This window comes from Aegilops tauschii, chromosome 6 (assembly GCF_002575655.3).
Source record: "Aegilops tauschii subsp. strangulata cultivar AL8/78 chromosome 6, Aet v6.0, whole genome shotgun sequence".
Taxonomy (NCBI): Eukaryota; Viridiplantae; Streptophyta; class Magnoliopsida; order Poales; family Poaceae; genus Aegilops; species Aegilops tauschii.
In genome coordinates, this window is record NC_053040.3 from 181,896,177 (window position 1) to 181,921,044 (window position 24,868).

Genomic DNA, 24,868 nt, shown 5'->3' on the forward strand with positions numbered 1-24,868 from the left:
TCATGAATTTGCCAGGGGCCACGACCGAAGTGGTGACCCTGCAGAAGGCGCTGTCCGAGGCCGAAGACAAAGCGGCCAAGGAGCGCATCGAGCGAGAAAAGCAAGAAGCCCGGGTAGGCGAGGTGCAGCAAGAGCTCCAGGCTCTCGCCAAAAAACACGAGTCCTTGGAGCTTGACTCTAAGACACGAGAGTCCGAGCTTGTGAAGGCCCTCGAAAGCGCACAAAACGCCAAGGCGAAAGCCCACAAGGCCCTCCAGGAGATTGAGGCGGTTAAGAAGATAGCAGCGGGTAAGGCATTCATTATGCAAAGCAAGCATGTGAAGGAAACTTTCCTTTTACTTACCCGAGTTCGGAGCTCTCCAGGAGCGTTCGCAGATCTTCCCCGCAGTGTGTTGGATGCCGTGGAGTTTTACCGGGCTGAGGAGGGGAGCTCGACGGAGAAGTTGTTCTGGTCTCAGTATACTGGGACCAAACACCCAATGCCCTTGAGCAACCAGCTGAAGCAACTGGTCGAGCTCCACAAGGCGGCCGAACAGGCCATGAAGGGTCTTATAGTCCGGATGTGGCCTGGTGATCCCCTGCCTGACAGCTACTTCGGTCTGGTGAGGCGGATTGTGAATGCCTGCCCACGGCTTGAAGTCATAAAGCGGTCCGTCTGCATCGAGGGTGCGCGCAGGGCTTTTGCATGGGCGAAGGTGCACTGGGCGAAGCTGGACGCCGTAAAGCTGGTGAAGGAGGGGCCACCAGAAGGCAAGGAGCATCGCCACCCCGAAATGTATTATGATAGTGTCTTGAATGGTTCCCGCCTTGTGGCGGAGGAATGTGCTAAAGATGTAATTTTTTGAATGAACGTACTCATGTGATCCTGTAATGTGAAACGAGTTCATTTGCGCTATGCAACGCTTGTTAATTTAAAATATTACCTTCTGTGCGGCCGTTTATGAAATTTGAGGGTTGGCCAGTCGTCGGCTTCTCCCCCCATGTAACTAGTACTGGGGTGTTCGGGATAAACCTGAACACTCTTTATCCCAATTTTGGGTCCTTCGAGGGAGGTGTTCAGCACAACGAACTAGGCAATCGGACTATAAGGCTTTATCACTCTTACTTAGCCATTGAAGTCTACAATTTTAAATTTTGGCGAAGCCCCTAGTATTCGGAAGGCCGAATTTGGGGCGCTGTATACGCCTAAGTCGGGCAAGCCCGACTCCTCGCCCGAAGCGGAAAAAGTCTTTAAGGACTTGAGACCTCTCGAACAGCGACCAGCTCTCGCCTTATCATGACAGCCAGTTTTCGGCTTTCTCTACCGAGGTGCTCGTCCGGAAGAACCGGGACACAATCGCAGTAGTTCTCCCAGCGCTACCTTAGCCGATTTTGCGGAACGTAAGGTACCAAAACATGGGAGCTGGGCAAACCCAACTATTGACCCAAGACATGATTCGGGGCTGATGCATATAATGCTATAAGTTCGGGGTGCCGCACTGTCGAAAGTGTTCAAACTTCTCACGCCATATTATGGGGTATACTGAAGCCCCTGGCGTACTGGTCGTACCAGAATGTACGGGTGCAAGTTGTCGTAAATAAACAGACAAAAAAAAAGAAGGGTAATGCAATAATAGACTAATGATGTGCATTATTATTTAAATAATACGTCGAAGCGTACTGATACAAGTAGTGCGATAAGCAAAAAATAGGACTATTTGACATGTCCTATCCAAGGGTAAGCTGCGTATGGTTATTACAAATGGGTACTTCGATTGTTATCAGAGACCACCTGGGGATTCCCTTGTACGTCTTAGCTTCTTGCCCCCTTGGTTGTTCTTCCCGTAATGTGTCCAGCAATCAGGCTGCCGGAAAGGGCTTCCAGAGAGTAAGGTCCTGAAAGAGAGGAAATGATAAAGGTATACAGCCCCTGGGGCGGTTAAGCCGCATTGTGGGACGTGCCTTGGTCGTGCCCCCGCCTATGCCCATGGTATTTTTAGTGCGTAATTATGTACGTGCGGCACAGATTTCGTCGCTTGACTGGGACTAGGACGGGGGCCGAATTGCTAGGAAAGCTCTGAATGTGCCAGGCGATCCTGTTGCAGGTTACTCCGGACTCGCTTGAAGGTGTCCGGGGGCTTTATCGCCAAATTGGCGGTTTGCCTTAAAAGGCTGCCTTGTGCCTCAGCTGCGAGGGCCGCAGTGTGCTCCTCCGTGCGGAGCGAGCGTTATGTGTTTCCATTGACTGTTATAACCCCACGGGGTCCTGGAATTTTGAGCTTGAGGTATGCATAATGCGGTATCGCATTGAATCTGGCAAATGCGGTTCGCCCGAGCAGTGCGTGATAGCCACTGCGGAACGGGACGATATCGAAGATTAACTCCTCGCTTCGGAAGTTGTCCGGAGATCTGAAGACCACTTCCAGTGTGATTGAGCCCGTGCAATGGGCCTCTACACCTGGGATGACACCTTTAAAGGTGGTTTTAGTGGGTTTGATCCTCGAGGGGTCTATACCCATTTTGCGCACTGTATCCTGATAGAGCAGGTTCAGGCTGCCGCTGCCGTCCATAAGGACTTGAGTGAGGTGAAATCCGTCGATGATGGGGTCAAGGACCAATGCGGCAGATCCGCCATGTCGGATACTAGTGGGGTGGTCCCTGCGATCGAAGGTGATCGGACAAGAGGACCATGGGTTGAACTTTGGGGCAACTGGCTCCATCGCATAGACGTCCCTTAGTGCACGCTTCCGTTCCCTCTTGGGAATGTGGGCTGCGTATATCATGTTCACCGTTTTCACTTGTGGGGGGAACCTCTTCTGTCCTCCCGTGTTCGGCGCCCGGGGCTCCTCCTCGTCGTCGCTATGCAGCCCCTTGCCCTTGTTTTCGGCATTCAGTTTGCTGGCCTGCTTGAACACCCACCATTCTCTGTTGGTGTGATTGGCTGGCTTGTCGGGGGTGCCGTGAATTTGACACGAGCGATCGAGTATGCGGTCCAAACTGGACGGGCCCGGAGTACTTCTTTTGAATGACTTTTTCCGCTGACCGGATTTAGAGCCACTGAATCCGGCATTGACTGCCGTATCTTCGGCGGTATCGCCGTTGTTGCGGCGCTTGTGTCTGTTATGACGTGGTCTGCCGTTAGTATCTTTGGTATCTGAAGTGCGAAGATTCCTTGATGTGTTGTTGCTGCGAGCCAGCCAGCTATCCTCGCCCGCGCAAAAGCGGGTCATGAGTGTCGTGAGGGCTGCCATAGACATCGGCTTCTCCTGGCCAAGGTGCCGGGCGAGCCACTCGTGACGGATGTTATGCTTAAATGTCGGTAAGGCCTCTGCATCCGGACAGTCGACAATTTGGTTTTTCTTAGTTAGGAACCGTGTCCAGAATTGCCTGGCCGATTCCCCCGGCTGCTGAGTTATATGGCTCAAGTCATCAGCATCCGGTGGTCGCACATAAGTGCCCTGGAAGTTGTCAAGGAATGCATCTTCCAAATCCTCCCAACTGCCAACGGAGTCTGCTGGCAAGCTATTCAGCCAATGCCAAGCTGGTCCTTTGAGTTTTAGTGGGAGGTACTTGATGGCATGTAGATCATCACCGCGAGCCATGTCGATGTGGAGCAGGAAATCCTCGATCCATACCGCGGGATCTGTTGTACCATCATATGATTCAATATTTACGGGTTTAAAACCCTCTGGGAATTCGTGATCCATTACTTCATCAGTGAAGCATAGGGGGTGTGCGGCGCCTCTGTGCCGGGCTATATCACGACCCAGTTCATATAGTCTTGTCTGCTGTATTCGGCCCGGCCGGATTTACTTTTAGTGTATCCGGCGTTACGGTCATCGTCCCGCGTTGGTGCGTGCCCCCGTGATCCGTAGATCGATCTTGCATGTTTTGCCTTGTTTTCCAATACGTCTCGTAGGTCCCGCGTGTTGCCCCGGGCCATGGTATTTTTGTTTGAGTGGCGGCGGGATGCAGGCTGAACTTCAGGCTGAAATGCCTCTCTGTCTCGGCCATGAGGTGGCCGATCAGCCGCATCCTACGCTGGTGATGTAGGTTTCAATGCTTCCTCCTCGAGTCGGGGTAGCAACATGCGCTTTGGGTAACTCTTGGAAGGGTGTTCGAGTTCGTATTCCTCGGCCGCAAGGACTTCGGTCCATCTGTCTGCTAGCAAATCTTGATCAGCTCGAAGCTGTTGTTGCTTTTTCTTCAGGCTATTTGCGGTGGCTATAAGTCGGCGCTTGAAGCGCTCTTGCTCGACGGGATCCTCAGGCACGATAAATTCTTCGTCGCCGAGGCTCACCTCGTCTTCAGAGAGAGGCGTGTAATTGTCATCCTTCGTTTCTCCATCTGCTGCCTGTTCTGGAGGGCTAGCTTGTTCATCCTCCCGCTTTAAATCTGGCTGGAGGGGATTGTCGTCGTCTTCGGCACTATCCGGAGTGTTATTGTCTCTTGTGCCGGTATCACTACTTTTGCTATGGCGGGACTTAGAGCGGCGCCGCTGACGTCGATGCTTGGGTTGCTTCTTGGAGGGGTTATCCTCTGCTGTCTTATTGCCATTGCCTTATTTGGGGGGTATCCACCATGTATATATCATATGATGAGGTGGCGGTCTAGCGCCCTGTGGGCAGTGGTTCCTGTTCGTCTCCTGCATCAGCGTCCATACCGTCGATGTCTTCGGAGTCGAAGTCTTGCATGTCGGTTAAATCGTCGACAGTGGCTACTAAGTGGGTGGTGGGTGGGGAGCGAATTTCTTCGTCGTCCGCATCCCATTGTAGCCGGACATAGTTCGGCCAAGGTTCTCCTGACAAGGAGAGAGACCTTAATGAATTTAGCACATCGCCAAAAGGCGAGTGCTGAAAGATATCCGCGGAGGTAAACTCCATGATCGGTGCCCAATCGGATTCAATAGGCACGGACGCAGGCGGCTCGGAGCCCGTGGCCGGGGACGAATCCAATGGTTCGGCAACACGGCTGTCGTAAGGGGTGAAGTCAGTATTCGGCTCTATCGCCACTGAGAGTGCGGCCTCCATGGCGGGGTCTATCCACTCGTCCTCGGATGGCGCAATTTGCTCCGGATTGAGGGCCGGAGTAGTTGCAGGTGTGATCTCCCGAACACTGTCCGACGACAGAGTTACATCATGCTCGTCGTGATTGTGCGGCGCACCCGACATGGGTTCGAATCCATCGAAGATCAAGTCTCCGCGGATGTCGGCAGTATAGTTCAAGTTTCTGAACCTGACCTGATGGCCAGGGCGTAGCTCTCGATCTGCTTCAGATGGCCAAGCGAGTTGGCCCGCAGTGCGAAGCCGCCGAATACGAAGATCTGTCCGGGGAGGAAAACCTCACCCTGGGTCGCATCATTGCCGATGATCGACGGAGCCATCAAGCCTTACGGTGATGGCACAGGGGAACTCTCAATGAAAGCACCAATGTCGGTGTCAAAACCGGCGGATCTCGGGTAGGGGGTCCCGAACTGTGCGTCTAAGGCGGATGGTAACAGGAGGCGGGGGACACAATGTTTACCCAGGTTCGGGCCCTCTCGATGGAGGTAATACCCTACTTCCTGCTTGATTGATCTTGATGATATGAGTATTACAAAAGTTGATCTACCACGAGATCGTAGAGGCTAAACCCTAGAAGCTAGCCTATGGTATGATTGTTGTTGTCCTACGGACTAAACCCTCCGGTTTATATAGACACCGGAGGGGGCTAGGGTTACACAGAGTCGGTTACAAGGGAGGAGATCTACATATCCATATTTCCAAGCTTGCCTTCCACGCCAAGGAGAGTCCCATCCGGACACGGGACGAAGTCTTCAATCTTGTATCTTCATAGTCCAATAGTCCGGCTAAAGTATATAGTCCGGCCGTCCGAGGACCCCCTAATCCAGGACTCCCTCAGTGAGCCCCAAGATCTGCCGCGGCATGGGACAGATCCGGCGGTCGGCGGGCGGAGTCGAGCGGGCGCCGGCTCGTCGAGGCACGCGGCGATGCGGCGTGGGAGGGGAAAGGCGAGGGGTGGCCAGTGAGCCCAGAGGCCAGCGTGCCAGCTGGGCCGTCGAGCCGGCCCGTGACGCAACTTTGTCGTGCCTGGGCCGGGGAGGCCAGCACGCATGCCTGGCCCGTGTAATCATGGTCGGGCCGTGCCGCGTCGGGCCGGCCCATTTGTCCAGGTATACTGTAATCCCTCAAAAAAATACTGTGGATAAGGTAATTTTTTATAGTTATTTTTTTAGGGGGCTAAGTTTGGGTGCTGGTTGGGCTGTGGTGGATAGCTAATTTGGGCCTTGTGTGCAAATTTTGCTCAACGATAGAAATGCTAGACTCGCATGTGTAGGAATTTATGATAAAAAACATAGATATTAAAAGTATAAATACCTCATAGAAACAATAAAAGTGTATATATATATAATATGGTTCATAAAAATAAATATTTTTTATACTTACCTTTCATATACTAAGGGTATCACAATGAAATTGAGAGAAAAAACAACTATACTTGGTTGAAGAAGGTTTGTTTGCATGTTTTTTTCTTTAGTTGGACAATTTTCCATGGCCTATATAAATAATTTAAATAATTTTCATATGACTATTCTAGAAAAAAAATCAAGGAGAAAGAATTATCGCGATCGACGAGACGGAGCCGCCGCCATGCCCTGTTCTTCCTCGGGAGGGCAGATCTGGAGTCCGTTTGGGGCTCTGGAGAGGGGGGTCTTCGTTCTTCATCATCACCAACCCTTCTCCATCGCCAATTCCATGATGCTCCCCACCGGGAGTGAGTAATTCCTTCGTAGGCTCGCTGGTCGGTGAGGAGTTGGATGAGATTCATCATGTAATCGAGTTAGTTTTGTTAGGGCCTGATCCCTAGTATCCACTATGTTCTTAGATTGATGTTGCTATGACTTTGCTATGCTTAATGGTTGTCACTTTGGGCCCGGGTGCCATGAACTAAGATCTGAACCGTTTATGAATTCATCATTATATCCATGTTTTAGATCCGATCTTGCAAGTTATAGTCACCTACTACGTGTTATGATCCGGCAACCCCGGAGTGACAATAACCGGGCCCACTCCCGGTGATGACCGTAGTTTGACGAGTTCATGTATTCACTATGTGTTAATGCTTTGTTCCGGTTCCCTATTAAAAGGAGGCGTTAATATCCCTTAGTTTCCAATATGGACCCAGCTGCCACGGGAGGGTAGGAAAAAGATGTCATGCAAGTCTTTTAATAAAGCACGTATGACTATTTACGGAATACATGACTACATTATATCGATGAACTGGAGCTAGTGCCGTATCGCCCTAGGTTATAACTGTCACATGATGAATATCATCCAACAAGTCACCGATCCAATGCCTATGAATTTATTTATATTGATCTTGCTGCGTTACTACTGCTATCTTCACTGTTACACTTGCTACAAATTGCTACTATCACTGTTACTGTTACCGTTGCTGCTGTCACTACTATCAAAACTATCAAACTACTTTGCTACTGATCACTTTGCTACAGATAATTAATCTCCAGGTGTGGTTGAATTCACAACTCAGCTGCAAATACCTTCAAATATTCTTTGGCTCCCCTTGTGTCGAATCTATGAATTTGGGTTGAATACTCTACCCTCGAAAACTGTTGCGATCCCCTATACTTATGGGTTATCAAGACCTTTTTCTAGCGCCGTTGCCGGGGAGCATAGCTATATTTGTTGAGTCACTTGGGATTATTATCATATTATCACTATGAAGAATCTGAAGGATCCAAAGACTAAGATATTTCCCTCAAAGACGAGGGGAGGTAAGGAACTGCCATCCAGTTATGCTTTAGATTCACCTTCTGTTATGAGTAAACTTGCAACACCACCACATGCTATCAATTCTACTATGTGATGACCCACAAGTGTAGGGGATCTATCATAGTCCTTTCGATTAGTAAGAGTGTCGAACCCAACGAGGAGCAGAAGGAAATGACAAGCAGTTTTCAGTAAGGTATTCTCTGCAAGCACTGAAATTATTGGTATCAGATAGTTTTTTGATAAAGTAATTTGTAACGGGTAACAAGTAACCAAAGTAAATAAGGTGCAAAAACATGGCCCAATCCTTTTTGTAGCAAAGGACAAGCCTAGACAAACTCTTATATGAAGGAAAACGCTCCCGAGGACACATGGGAATTATCGTCAAGCTAGTTTTCATCACGCTCATATGATTCGCGTTCGTTACTTTGATAATTTGGTATGTGGGTGGACTGGTGCTTGGGTGTTGTCCTTCCTTGGACAAGCATCCCACTTATGATTAACCCCTATTGCAAGCATCCGCAACTACAAAAGAAGTATTAAGGTAAACCTAACCATCGCATGAAACATATGGATCCAAATCAGCCCCTTACGAAGCAACGCATAAACTAGGGTTTAAGCTTCTGTTACTCTAGCAACCCATCATCTACTTATTACTTCCCAATGCCTTCCTCTAGGACCAAACAATGGTGAAGTGTCATGTAGTCGACGTTCACATAACACCACTAGAGGAAAGACAACATACATCTCATGAAAATATCGAACGAATACCAAATTCACATGACAACATATAGCAAGACTTCTCCCATGTCCTTAGGAACAAACGTAACTACTCACAAATCATATTCATGTTCATAATCAGAGGGGATTAATATGCATAAAGGATCTGAACATATGATCTTCCACCAAATAAACCAACTAGCATCAACTACAAGGAGTAATCAACACTACTAGCAACCCACAGGTACCAATCTGAGGTTTTGATACAAAGATTGGATACAAGAGATGAACTAGGGTTTGAGAGGAGATGGTGCTGGTGAAGATGTTGATAGAGATTGACCCCCTCCCGATGAGAGGATCGATGGTGATGATTTCCCCCTCCCGGAGGGATGTTTCCCCGGCAGAACAGCTCCGCCGGAGCCCTAGATTTGTTCGGCCAAGGTTCTGCCTCGTGGCGGCGGACTTTCGTCCTGAAAGCTTGCTTATGATTTTTTCCAGGGTAAAAGACTTCATATAGCAGAAGATGGACACCAGAGGCCTGCCAGGGGGCCCACGAGGCAGGGGGCGCTCCCAGGGGGGTAGGGCGCGCCCCCACCCTCGTGGATGGTGGGTGGCCCCCTCTGGTACTTTCTTTGCTTGGTATTTTTTATTAATTCCAAAAATAACTTCCGTGGAGTTTCAGGACTTTTGGAGTTGTGCAGAATAGGTCTCTAATATTTGCTCCTTTTCCAGCCCAGAATTCCAGCTGCCGGCATTCTCCCTCTTCATGTAAACCTTGTAAAATAAGAGAGAAAAGGCATAAGTATTGTGACAAATGTGTAATAACAGCCCATAATGCAATAAATATCGATATAAAAGCAAGATGCAAAATGGACGTATCAACTCCCGCAAGCTTAGACCTCGCTTTTCCTCAAGCGGAAGCCGATAACGAAAAATATGTCCACATGTTTAGAGATAGAGGAGTCGATAAAATAAAATACGGACATGAGGGCATCATGATCATTCTTATAACAGCAACATATATATATTGTCATATGATTTCTTATGCTCAAGTAACAATCTATTCACAATGTCAAATATGAATCAGAAACTTCATTGAAAACTAACAAACTATAATCCCGGTCATTGAAGCAATTGCAATTTATCATAACATCGGAAAGAGTCATTATAAGAGCTTTTCAGCAAGTCCACATGCTGAACTACCATTTAGTCTTTCACAATTGCTAACACTCACGCAATACTTATGGGTATGGAGTTTTAATCGGACACAAAGAAAGATAGGGGCTTATAGTGTTGCCTCCCAACCTTTTACCTCAAGGGTAATGTCAACAATAATAGTTCATGATAACTTACATCCAATTGGGTATATATATATATCAGGATCTTTCGAACACAATGTGCTTGCCAAAGGATAAAACGTAAAAAGGAAAGGTGAAGATCACCATGACTATTGTATAAGATATAAGACAAGACTAAAAGATAGGCCCTTTGCAGAGGGAAGCAGAGGTTGTCATGTGCTTTATGGTTGGATGCACAAAATCTTAATGCGAAAGAACGTCACTTTATATTGCCACTTGTGATATGGACCTTTATTATGCAGTCCGTCGCTTTTATTTCTTCCACATCGCAAGATCGTATAAAGCTTATTTTCTCCACACTAATAAATCATACATATTTAGAGAGCAATTTTTATTGCATGCAACAATGACACCTTACTTGAAGGATCTTACTCAATCCATAGGTAGGTATGGTGGACTCTCATGGCAAAACTGGTTTAAGGATATCCGGAAGCACAACTAGTATCTCTACTTGGTGGAAAGAGTTTGGCTAGCATGAGGGAGAAAGGCAAGCTCAACATGTTGGATGGTCCATGAGAATATACTTTATTTCGGATATAAGAAAACATAACCCATTACGTTGTCTTCCTTGTCCAACATCAACTCTTTAGCATGTCATATTTTAATGAGTGCTCACAATCATAAAAGATGTCCAAGATAGTATATTTATATGTGAAAACCTCTCTTTCTTTATTACTTCCTATTAATTGCAACGATGACCAAAACTATGTTTGTCAATTCTCAACAACTTTTATTCATCATACTTTTTATATGTGAAGTCATTACTCTCCATAAGATCAATATGATCTCTTTTATTTCTTTTTATTCTTTCTCTTCTTTTTATCCCCTCAAGATCATAGCATGATAATCAAGCCCTTGACTCAACACTAATCTTTATTATATATAGCTCACAGACTCGATTACATAGAGGGATCATAAGGCAAAACTCAAAACTAGATCATACTAAACTTTATTCTACTAGATCAAGATATTTCTAAAAGGATCGAACTAGGAAAAATGGTAAAGATTGGAGTGTGATGGTGATACGATACCGGGGCACCTCCCCCAAGCTTGGCAGTTGCCAAGGGGAGTGCCCATACCCATGTGCTTATATCTCTTTCCTCGGAGGTGGTGATGATGGAGTTGTTGATGATGTAGGCTTGTCATCCATCTTCCAAGGCATAGGCTCACCATCATAGAAGGATGATCGAGTCTCCGGGATCCTCAAATCTGCAGCCAAACTCATCTTCTTGAATCTATATTCATACTCACAGTTTTGGTTTTGCAGGTCATAGATCTGGGCTTGGAGGTGCTCGATTTTCTCGTGAAGCTTGAAGATGGCCTCCCCAATGTTCTTGGCATCCAGCTTGTGTGTGACAGCCTGGTTTTTGCCCGTTTCTTATTTGCTTGAAATTTCATTTGAAAGTTTTTGAAACTTGGAGTTTCTGAATCTTTTCATTTGGACTTAAACACTTGGGCATCCTTGGCTTTCACCCAAGTGTTCACTTCTCTCCCAAACCATCACTTCACTTCGGATCCACCACAAAATAACCTTTGGAATATTTTTCTTAAATGAAAAATATTCATTTTCTCTCAAAAACCCTAAGCCAGATCTGTTTGCTTCAAGGCAACCCTAATTTTTATGGCTCAGAAAATTCTAAGATAATTCACAAATATTCTAGGGACCCTAGGGCACCTCCCTGAGCAAAAAATATCTCATCACTTTTGGGAATATTTTTGCTACAGAAAATCTTTTCTGTTCTGGGGAGAAATGGTGGTTTCTATAGCAACTACCATTTTACTTGCTCCATTTGACCTGAACTTTCTTGTGCATCTTTACCTTAGTAACTTATAACTAGCCTCCAAAGCACAGCCCCAAACTCCCAGCCATTTGACCACAGTAACATCACAAAGTTACAGACCAGAAACTTACCTGGCTTGTAAAATCTTCTCTACTGCACCTGGATCGAAACCAAACCGTGGTAAACTTCAAAACTACCATGAACAACATGCCAGACATGATTTTTGGACGAAGGCTGGCCTGAGGAGAGAGTTCGCGCGGTGACCACGCGTGTCCACGATGCCAGGCATGCGTGTCAACGCGCTCTGGGTGACGCCGAGTGCTCTGTTCGAGCGTGCTCGCTTCCCCCGCCTGCCCAACCATGCCAAACCCCGCCACCATCATCGTCTCGACGTCCTTAACTCCTCCTTGGCACTCGCCGACGCCGGAGCTCGCCGCAGCGAGCATGGGCAAGGTCCCGGCAGCCCAACAGTGCGGAGCGCACTGTGCTCGTCGCCATCCCCTTGATCTTGTGCTCGTCTCCGCTCGCCCACAGTGGCCGCGTGACCTCCGTCGCCTTCTCCCCCTCTCACTGATGCCGCTTGTCGCCGGGCGCGGTGGACAGGTGTCCACCGGCGGAGCCCGAAGCACCCCCGCCGCTTGCCTATAAATAGAGCCACCCCCAGCCTCATCGAGCACCATCCAACACTCACACACACCCCACGATCGAGTAGGAAGCCGTAGCCCGGCCGGGTAGGCCTCGGGCCGCCGTCCCCGAGATCGAGCTCGCTGGCGATCCCCTCTGGTCGCCGCGGTAGCTCCAGCCCCTCCCAGGCCTGGGCGACCCCTCCAAGGCCTCCGCCTCTCTCCGGTGAGGCCATCTCGCCCACTTGGAGCCTCTGGAGTGACCTCTGCTCGCCGTCTTCCTCAACTGCGGCGACCTCCACTTGCGAGCTAGTTTCCGACGCCGTTCGACCACCCCTAGCCACGCTACGGGTACGGGCAGGTGCGCCATCGTCCCCTCTCTCAATCCCTCCCTCTCGTTTGGGCCAAGGAGCCCTCGTCGCCGGCGAGAGCTCCGGCGAAGCCGCGGCACTCTATGTTTCTCTCTCCCTCTTCCCCCACCTGACTAGCGGGGCCCGCTAGTCAGCCACTCAGTACACGCGCGAAGCGGTACAAGTGGTGGCGCCCCTGGGCTTTACGCCTTCGACGTCACCCCCCAGTTGTTTCTTTTTATTCAAATTCATTTATATTCCAGAGAGCTTCAAACAATTTTGACTTTTTAACCATAAGTCTAAATGAGATGATTCTTTTTGCATTGTGTTCTTTGAAAGGAAATCTAACAGCTCACCAAAGATGAGATTTTTCTGAGCTCTTTAGAATTTCTGGTGAATTTCAGAAGTGTTCTTGATATTCTCTTTTTGTGTTTAAAATTATTTTCAGAAGGTGAGGCTTGTCTTGAGGATCACCAGGAGGCTTGTGAACCTCATCTGCACTAAGGCAAGCCACAGCAACATTTTTATGATGCCATTTCAATATTTGTGATTTTCTCACTTAAATGAAATGATTAACCCATGCATTTAAATAATTATTGAATTATTTGTATTCTGTTAAGTATTGGTCAGTTGTTATGCTTGATTTACAGAATAGTTGAAACTAGTTTAAGTGGGTAAAGCAAGTTAAAATTTATTTGAGGTGATGTTAGAAATAATTTTGTTATGCATGTGAGTAATTATTTAAAGCTTTGTGTTTGCATTCTTAAATTGATAAAAATTTGTTAGAAAATATTCTGTCAAATACTTGTTTAATCATATTACTTGTCTTATAGAATGTTTGAACCCAACTTAGTGATAAAGAAATTAAGAGTTGTTGATAATGATATCTTTTGGTCGCATATGAAAAATTTATCGGAGTTACTTTCTTGCGTAGGAAATTAATAAAACTTGCTGCAAAATATTTTGGTTAAGTTGTGAGTCATTTTGAGCAAGTAGAGTAATATGAGTTGTTGCGTTTATGCTTGGTGTGCATATGGATGACGTCGGTCATTTTTATCAATATGTGATGCATGTGTTGTTTTGCATTTCATGGCATGCTATGACACCGGTCATTTTTAGTTAAAAGTTAATCCGGAATATAACTCAACTTGAATATACCGTTGACTGGGTCATGGTGCCGCTGAATCAAGTTTCTTTCCAGTGCAACCACATTTGCCTTGTGGGAAGGCCTTGATTCGGTCCATTGACACGACCTCTGGTCGGTGCCTCCATCTAGGGAAGATTATGTCGTGTTTGCCCTAGCCCGATAAGCACACATAATCTTGTGTGCTCGTTGATGAGATTATGGTACCGAGTACCCGAGTGGGAGTGTTTTGACCACGACGGTGGTCGGGGTGTCTTTGTTAGACACGGGGCCACCCAGGACCAGCCCGTTGGGGATTTGGGTCGGAGTGGCCGGGAGAGTGCTGTGGCAATGGAGGGGTTTTGTCGGAATGCCGTTGGTCCACCCGAATGGGAATGCGAGGCCATGGGTTCCGTGGTGTGGGTACAGTGTGCTACCTCTGCAGAGTGTATAATCTATCGATAGCCGAGTCCACGGTCACGAACACCTCGTACTAGGTCCCACCATGAGTCAACGCTTAATAAAAATTGCACACTAAGCTATGAACTTTGCATTGTCAATGGATGGCAGAAAGGCCATCGAGGTATTTGGGACCAAATGATGGTCGTGGTTGTGATCGCCGTAAGGATCACGAGTTGTTCTTGAGAAAGACCACTATGGCGGTGTGTATGTGGTCCAGAGATGATCACAGTTGGTAAGCTGTCCTGAGGGACGTTCGGGCTTGATCACATCATGTTGACATATAATGCTGCATTATTAATAATTGGTTAAATATCATGGTATTGTTTGTTACTATGATTATGCTTGTTGTGAGCTTGCAAGTACATTCAATGTACTGACCTGGCGTGTCATGCCAGATTTCAGGAAAGTCTCGTTGGAAAGGAGCGCTGTTCGAGTCTAGATCGTGTCCACATCAGTGTCCCTGTGATATGGAGCTCCCGCTACGACATTATTCCGCTGCCACGTAGTTGTTCGAGTCGAGGCCCCTTTATGTTCACTAAATAATGTACATATTGTTCCGCCGCACCGAGTGTGCCGCTTGGCCTCGACCACTATTGTAATATGAACTCTGTTCCGCTAGCATCAATAAAGCGGTTGTTTTCTGTACCAATATGTTGTGTGTTGCCAGAAGACATGATCTCTGGGCTGGCAATGCAGGGTAAACCGGTCGCTCTGAGCCGGGGTGCCACAACGGTTGGTATCAGAGCCGCGCTGACTATAGGCCACGCTAGACTACGACGTGTTAACTGGACGCTAGACACGAGTAAATGTGAGTGTCGGTAGCAGTTATAGCTGGTTGTTGCATTGTAGTCATTTGATTATTATTTTTATGCTAACCTGTTAATGGTTGTGAGTGTAGATGGCTCCGGTGCCGTATCCGTGCCAGTTGCAGTTGATGCCGTACACGTCACCGCACCTTCTCCGCAACGTGTGGTGTCGGCTGTACCCTCACGGAGACGAACCAGTCTACCGTGTGTACCGGGAGCGTCTAGCAGACTTAGTGTATGAGTATCACGCAGTGGTTACTCTGCGCACCAGTTCCGATTCCGGCTCTTACACTCGCACTTCTCGGAGCGGTTACGCCTCCACCGCTTCTCAGGCTGTCCAGTTTGCCGCATTTGAGGTCCTTGTCGAGCTTCGTTATACCGAGGTTCAAATGCAGCATCACCCAGGATTCTATTACTAGCCATCTCTACACGACAACGGTCGTGTCCATTTTCCTCTCGTTAACCCGGAGTCTGATAGTGTTGCTAGCCATCTTGCTCGCTATATCACTGCTAGCTATCTGATGATCCAGGAGCTGGCTCGAGAGCTGACTCGTGCCCATACTGCTTTAGCCGCTACCTTGGTCACTACTAGATCCACCACCACTCCATCCTCACTGGGTTTTACCCCTTATGTCCCAGTTAGCTCTAGCTCCCCTATTTCGCCGGTTACTCCCCCGAGTAGCACATGCGTTCCGGCCGTGAACCCTCTCAGTACTCCTGCCGAGTGGGTCTCACTTCTGGCTACCCCTGCAGCCCCGATGCTTCATCCTACCCCTGCCCCTGAGGGAGAGCCCTCGAGGCAGCGTCGTCGTGTTACCTTTAACCCGGAGGTTTCCGTTAACCACGTCAGTTCGGGACCTGAGACCGCTTCAGGGGAGGACACCGCAGCACCAGCAGAGCAGTAGTGTCTTTGAGTATTCGCAGTCGTCTAGATGGTGTACGGATGTAGTTGTACGAGTCATGATGCTTCATGTATGAGAGTAGTGGAACCAGTCAGGTTGTTAAATTTTCATGTATGAGTCTATGTATAATTATGATGGGACTTTAATCGCCGTATTCTCTTCGCTCTTTTGTCTTTTTCGAGAATTGTTGCTGGCTTTTCCCCAATTTTATTCTTGGATGTCTCTCATCTCGATTTCATTGCCTTCGGAAAAATACTCAATAGGATGACGCGGGGAGGCGGCAGTAGGAACATTCGTGAGGGAACTCCTGTTCGTCGTTCCGCACGACAGGCAGGATATTCTCCCGAGCCGTACGTTCAGCCACCACCTCCTCCGCCTGATCCTCCCTCCACCGAGCAATTTCTGCGTATGTTTGAAGAAAAAAGGAACAATGATCTGATTGAAATATTGAGAAGTGTGCAAGCTATAGTTGGACAAAATGGAAATCAGAATGGTCATCACTCAAAGCTGTCAGATTTTCAGAGGACCAATCCACCCAATTTCAGTCAGGTTGTTGACCCATTGGATGCAGACGATTGGTTGCGCACCATGGAGAAAAAGCTTGAGATCGCCCGACTGAAGGAAATGATAAAGTCCCATTTGCAACCCATTACCTTGAAGGCGCAGCTGCCATATGGTGGAAAATACAAAAGCCATGTGGCCGATTGATGAGGAAGTCACCTGGGAAAAATTCAAGGATAAGTTCCGCAAATATCACATCCCTACTGGAGTTATGAAGGCCAAGCAGCGTGAATTTCTCGCGCTTGTCCAAGAAAATCAATCTGTGGCTGAGTATCTGCAAATATTCAATCATCTGGCCCGTTACTCTCTGTATGACGTAGCCACCGAAGAAAGGAAGATGGACAGATTTCTTGGAGGTTTAAATCCGCAACTTCGGTGTGCTCTCAGTATGTTTGATTTCACGGATTTCCAAACTCTGGTAGACAAGGCATTCATTGCTGAACGGGAACACAAGCTTTGAAGGAAATATGCCCTAGAGGCAATAATAAAGTATTATATATTTCCTTATATCATGATAAATGTTTATTATTCATGCTAGAATTGTACTAACCAGGAAACATAATACATGTGTGAATACATAGACAAACAGAGTGTCACTAGTATGCCTCTACTTGACTATCTCGTTAATCAAAGATGGTTATGTTTCCTAGCCATAGACATAAGTTGTCATTTGATTAACGAGATCACCTCATTAGGAGAATGACGTGATTGACTTGACCCATTCCGTTAGCTTAGCACTCGATCATTTAGTATGTTGCTATTGCTTTCTTCATGACTTATACATGTTCCTATGACTATGAGATTATGCAACTCCCGTTTACCGGAGGAACACTTTGTGTGCTACCAAACGTCACAACGTAAATGGGTGATTATAAAGGTGCTCTACAGGTGTCTCCAAAGGTACTTGTTGGGTTGGCGTATTTCGAGATTAGGATTTGTCACTCCGATTGTCGGAGAGGTATCTCTGGGCCCACTCGGTAATGCACATCACTATAAGCTTTGCAAGCATTGTGACTAATAAGTTAGTTGCGGGATGATGCGTTACGGAACGAGTAAAGAGACTTGCCGGTAATGAGATTGAACTAGGTATCGAGATACCGACGATCGAATCTCGGGCAAGTAACATACCGATGACAAAGGGAACAACGTATGTTGTTATGCGGTCTGACCGATAAAGATCTTCGTAGAATATGTGGGAGCCAATATGGGCATCCAGGTCCCGCTATTGGTTATTGACCGGAGACGTGTCTCGGTCATGTCTACATAGTTCTCGAACCCGTAGGGTCCGCACGCTTAAAGTTACGATGACAGTTTTATTATGAGTTTATGTATGTTGATGTACCGAAGGAGTTCGGAGTCCCGGATGAGATCGGGGACATGACGAGGAGTCTCGAAATGGTCGAGACGTAAAGATCGATATATTGGACGACTATATTCGGACTTCGGAAAGGTTCCGAGTGATTCGGGTATTTTTCGGAGTACGGGAGAGTTACGGGAATACGTATTGGGCCTTATTGGGCCATACGGGAAAGAAGGAAAAGGGCCTCAAGGGTGGCCGCACCCCTCCCCTTGGTCTGGTCCGAATTGGACTAGGGAAGGGGGGCGCCCCCTTCCTTCCTTTTCTTTTTCCCTTCCTCTTTTCCTATTCCATATGGGAGGTGGAATCCTACTAGTACTAGGGAGTCCTAGTAGGACTCCACACTTGGTGCGCCCCCTCCTAGGGCCGGCCTCCTCCTCCCTTGCTCCTTTATATACGGGGGCAAGGGGGCACCCCAGAGACACAACAATTGATCCTTGAGATCTCTTAGCCGTGTGCGGTGCCCCCCTCCACCATATTACACCTCGATAAAACCGTTGCGGAGCTTAGGCGAAGCCTTGCGTCGGTGGAACATCATCATCGTCACCACGCCGTCGTGCTGACGAAACTCTCCCTCAACACTCGGCTGGATCGGAGTTCGAGGGACGTCATCGAGCTGAACGTGTGTAGAACTCGGAGGTGCCGTACGTTCGGTACTAGATCGGTCGGATCGTGAAGACGTACGACTACATCAATCGCGTTGTGGTAACGCTTCCGCTGTCGGTCTACGAGGGTACGTGGACAACACTCTCCCCTCTCGTTGCTATGCATCACCATGATCTTGCGTGTGCGTAGGAATTTTTTTGAAATTACTACGTTCCCCAACAGTGGCATCCGAGCCTGGTTTTATGCGTTGATGCTATGCACGAGTAGAACACAAGTGAGTTGTGGGCGATATAAGTCATACTGCTTACCAGCATGTCATACTTTGGTTCAGCGGTATTGTGAGATGAAGCGGCCCGGACCGACATTACGCTTACGCTTACGCGAGACTGGTTTCACCGTTCGGAGCACTCGTTGCTTAAAGGTGACTGGCGGGTGTCTGTCTCTCTCACTTTAGTTGAACCGAGTGTGGCTACGCCCGGTCCTTGCGAAGGTTAAAACAGCACCAACTTGACAAACTATCGTTGTGGTTTTGATGCGTAGGTAAGAACGGTTCTTGCTAAGCCCGTAGCAGCCACGTAAAATATGCAACAACAAAGTAGAGGACGTCTAACTTGTTTTTGCAGGGCATGTTGTGATGTGATATGGTCAAGACATGATGTGATATAATGTGTTGTATGAGATGATCATGTTTTGTAACCGAGTTATCGGCAACTGGCAGGAGCCATATGGTTGTCGCTTTATTGTATGAGATGCAATCGCCATGTAATAGTTTTACTTTATCCCTAAGCGGTAGCGATAGTCGTAAAAGCAATAAGGTGGTGAGACGACAACGATGCTACGATGGAGATCAAGGTGTCGCGCCGGTGACGATGGTGATCATGACGGTGCTTCGGAGATGGAGATCACAAGCACGGTGCTTCGGAGATGGAGATCACAAGCACAAGATGATGATGGCCATATCATATCACTTATATTGATTGCATGTGATGTTAATCCTTTATGCATCTTATCTTGCTTTGTTTGACGGTAGCATTATAAGATGATCCTTCACTAAATTATCAAAGTATAAGTGTTCTCCCTGAGTATGCACCGTTGCGAAAGTTCTTCGTGCTGAGACACCACGTGATGATCGGGTGTGATAGGCTCTACGTTCAAATACAACGGGTGCAAAACAGTTGCACACGCGGAATACTCAGGTTAAACTTGACGAGCCTAGCATATAACAGATATGGCCTCGGAACACGGAGACCGAAAGGTCGAGCGTGAATCATATAGTAGATATGATCAACATAGTGATGTTCACCATTGAAACTACTCCATCTCACGTGATGATCGGACATGGTTTAGTTGATATGGATCACGTGATCACTTAGAGGATTAGAGGGATGTCTATCTAAGTGGGAGTTCTTAAGTAATATGATTAATTGAACTTAAATTTATCATGAACTTAGTCCTGATAGTATTTTGCAAATTATGTTGTAGATCAATAGCTCGCGTTGTTGCTTCCCTGTTTTATTTTTGATATGTTCCTAGAGAAAATTATGTTGAAAGATGTTAGTAGCAAAGATGCGGATTGGATCCGTGATCTGAGGATTATCCTCATTGCTGCACAGAAAAATTATGTCCTTGATGCACCGCTAGGCGACAGACCTATTGCAGGAGCAGATGCAGACGTTATGAACGTTTGGCTAGCTCAATATGATGACTACTTGATAGTTTAGTGCACCATGCTTAACGGCTTAGAATCGGGACTTCAAAGACGTTTTGAACATCATGGACCATATGAAATGTTCCAGGAGTTGAAGTTAATATTTCAAGCAAATACCCGAGTTGAGAGATATGAAGTATCCAACAAGTTCTATAGCTAAAAGATGGAGGAGAATCGCTCAACTAGTGAGCATGTGCTCAGATTGTCCGGATACTACAATCGCTTGAATCAAGTGGGAGTTAATCTTCCAGATAAAATAGTGATTGACAGAATTCTCTAGTCACCATCACCAAGTTAGTAGAACTTCGTGATGAACTATAGTATGCAAGGGATGATGAAAGTAATTCCCGAGCTCTTCGTGATGCTGAAATCGACGAAGGTAGAAATCAAGAAAAACATCAAGTGTTGATGGTTGACGAGACCACTAGTTTCAAGAAAAGGGCAAAGGGAAGAAGGGGAACTTCAAGAAGAATGGCAAGCAAGTTGTTGCTCAAGTGAAGAAGCCTAAGTCTGGTCCTAAGCCTGAGACTAAGTGCTTCTACTGCAAAGGGACTGGTCACTGGAAGCAGGAACTACCCCAACTATTTGGTGGATAAGAAGGATGGCAAAGTGAACAAAGGTATATTTGATATACAGATTATTGATGTGTACTTTACTAGTGTTTATAGCAACCCCTCGATAATTGATACTGGTTCAGTTGCTAAGAGTAGTAACTCGAAACGGGAGTTGCAGAATAAACAGAGAATAGTAAAAGTGAACAAAGGTATATTTGATATACAGATTATTGATGTGTACTTCACTAATGTTTATAGCAACCCCTCGGTAATTGATACTGGTTCAGTTGCTAAGAGTAGTAACTCGAAACGGGAGTTGCAGAATAAACAGAGACTAGTAAAAGGCGAGGTGACGATGTGTGTTGGAAGTAGTTCCAAGATTGATATGATCATCATCGCACACTCCCTGTACTTTCGGGATTAGTGTTGAAACTAAATAAGTGTTATTTGGTGTTTGCGTTGAGCATGAATATGATTTGATCATGTTTATTGCAATACGGTTATTCATTTAAATTAGAGAACAATTGTTGTTCTGTTTACATGAATAAAACCTTCTATGGTCATACACACCAACGAAAATGGTTTGTTGGATCTCGATCGTAGTGATACACATATTCATAATATTGAAGCCAAAAGATGCAAAGTTAATAATGATAGTGCAACTTATTTGTGGCACTGCCGTTTAGGTCATATTGGTGTAAAGCGCATGAAGAAACTCCATACTGATGGGATTTTGGAATCACTTGATGCTTGCAAACCGTGCCTCATGGGCAAGATGACTAAAACGCCGTTCTCCGGAACTATGGAGAGAGCAACAGATTTGTTGGAAATCATACATACAGATGTATGTGGTCCGATGAATATTGAGGCTCGTAGCAGGTATCATTATTTTCTGACCTTCACAGATGATTTGAGCAGATATGGGTATATCTACTTAATGAAACAAGAGTCTGAAACATTTGAAAAGTTCATATAATTTCAGAGTGAAGCAGAAAATCATCGTAACAAGAAAATAAAGTTTCTATGATCTGATCGTGGAGAAGAGTATTTAAGTTACGAGTTTGGCCTTCAGTTAAAACAATGTGGAATAGTTTCACAAATTCATGCCACCTAGAACACCACATCATAATGGTGTGTCCGAACGTCATAACCGTACTTTATTGGATATAGTGCAATCTATGATGTCTCTTACCAATTTACCACGAATCGTTTTGGGGATTATGCATTAGAGACAGCTGCATTCACGTTAAATAGGGCACCATCAAAATCCGTTGAGACGACGCCTTTTGAACTGTGGTTTGGCAAGAAACCAAAGTTGTCGTTTCTTAAAAGTTTGCGGTTGCGATGCTTATGTGAAAAAGTTTCATCCTGATAAGCTCAAACCCAAATTGGAGAAATGTGTCTTCATAGGATACCCAAAGGAGACAATTGGGTACACCTTCTATCACAGATCCGAAGGCAAGACATTCGTTGCTAAGTATGGATCCTTTCTAGAGAAGGAGTTTCTCTTGAAAGATGTGAGTGGGAGGAAAGTAAAACTTGATGAGGTAACTGTACCTGCTCCCTTATTGGATCACAGAAATCTGTTCCTGTGACTTCTACACCAATTAGTGAGGAAGTTAATGATGATGATCATGTAACTTCAGATCAAGTTACTACCAAACCTCGTAGGTAAACTAGAGTAAGATCCGCACCAGGGTGGTACGGTAATCCTGTTCTGGAGGTTATGTTACTAGACCATAACGAACCTACGAACTATGAAGAAGCGATGGTGAGCCCAGATTCCGCAAAATGGCTTGAGGCCATGAAATCTGAGATGAGATCCATGTATGAAGAACAAAGTATGGACTTTGGTTGACTTGCCCGATGATCGGCAAGCAATTGAGAATAAATGGATCGTCAAGAGGAAGACGGATGCTGATAGTAGTGTTACTATCTACAAAGCTAGAATTGTCGCAAAAAGGTTTTTTGACAAGTTCAAGGTGTTGACTACGATGAGAGTTTCTCACTCGTATCTATGCTTAAGTCTGTCTGAATCATGTTAGCAATTGCCGCATTTTATGAAATCTGGCAAATGGATAAACAAAACGGCATTCCTTAATGGATTTATTAAAGAAGAGTTGTATATGATGCAACCAGAAGGTTTTGTCAATCCTAAAGGTGCTAACAAAATATGCAAGCTCCAGCGATCCATCTATGGACTGGTGCAAGCATCTCGGAGTTGGAATATACGCTTTGATAAGTTGATCAAAGGATATAGTTTTATACAGACTTGCGGTGAAGCCTGTATTTACAAGAAAGTGAGTGGGAGCACTACAACATTTCTGATAAGTATATGTGAATAACATATTGTTGATCGGAAATAATGTAGAATTATTCTGCAAAGCATAAAGGAGTGTTTGAAAGGAGTTTTTCAAAGAAAGACTTCGGTGAAGCTGCTTACATATTGAGCATCAAGATCTATAGAGATGGATCAAGACGCTTGATAAAGTTTTCAATGAGTACATACCTTAACAAGATTTTGAAGTAGTTCAAAATAGAACAGTCAAAGAAAGAGTTCTTGCCTGTGTTACAAGGTGTGAAATTGAGTAAAGACTCAAAGCCCGACCACGGCAAAAGATATAAAGAGAATGAAAGTCATTCCCTATGCCTTAGCCATAGGTTCTATAAAGTATGCCATGCTGTGTACCAGATCTATTGTATACCCTACACTGATTTTGGCAAGGGAGTACAATAGTGATCTAGGAGTAGATCACTGAACAGCGGTCAAAATTATCCTTAGTGGAATAAGGATATGTTTCTCGATTATGGAAGTGACAAAAGGTTCATCGTAAAGGGTTACGTCGATGTAAGTTTTGACACTAAATCTAGATGACTCTAAGTCTCGGTCTAGATACATATTGAAAGTGGGAGCAATTAGCTAGAGTAGCTCCGTGCAAAGCATTGTAGACATAGATATTTGCAAAATACTTACGGATCTGAATGTGACAGACCCGTTGACTAAAATTATCTCACAATCAAAACATGATCACACCTTAGTACTTTTTGGGTGTTAATCACATAGCGATGTGAACTAGATTATTGACTCTAGTAAACCCTTTGAGTGTTGATCACATAGAGATGTGAACTATGGGTGTTAAGCATATGGCGATGTGAACTAGATTATTGACTCTAGTGCAAGTGGGAGACTGAAGGAAATATGCCCTAGAGGCAATAATAAAGTATTATATATTTCCTTATATCATGATAAATGTTTATTATTCATGCTAGAATTGTATTAACCAGGAAACATAATACATGTGTGAATACATAGACAAACAGAGTGTCACTAGTATGCCTCTACTTGACTAGCTCGTTAATCAAAGATGGTTATGTTTCCTAGCCATAGACATAAGTTGTCATTTGATTAACGAGATCACCTCATTAGGAGAATGACGTGATTGACTTGACCCATTCCGTTAGCTTAGCACTCGATCGTTTAGTATGTTGCTATTGCTTTCTTCATGACTTATACATGTTCCTATGACTATGAGATTATGCAACTCCCGTTTACCGGAGGAACACTTTGTGTGCTACCAAACGTCACAACGTAAATGGGTGATTATAAAGGTGCTCTACAGGTGTCTCCAAAGGTACTTGTTGGGTTGGCGTATTTCGAGATTAGGATTTGTCACTCCGATTGTCGGAGAGGTATCTCTGGGCCCACTCGGTAATGCACATCACTATAAGCCTTGCAAGCATTGTGACTAATAAGTTAGTTGCGGGATGATGTGTTACGGAACGAGTAAAGAGACTTGCCGGTAACGAGATTGAACTAGGTATCGAGATACCGACGATCGAATCTCGGGCAAGTAACATACCGATGACAAAGGGAACAACGTATGTTGTTATGCGGTCTGACCGATAAAGATCTTCGTAGAATATGTGGGAGCCAATATGGGCATCCAGGTCCCGCTATTGGTTATTGACCGGAGACGTGTCTCGGTCATGTCTACATAGTTCTCGAACCCGTAGGGTCCGCACGCTTAAAGTTACGATGACAGTTTTATTATGAGTTTATGTATGTTGATGTACCGAAGGAGTTCGGAGTCCCGGATGAGATCGGGGACATGACAAGGAGTCTCGAAATGGCCGAGACGTAAAGATCGATATATTGGACGACTATATTCGGACTTCGGAAAGGTTCCG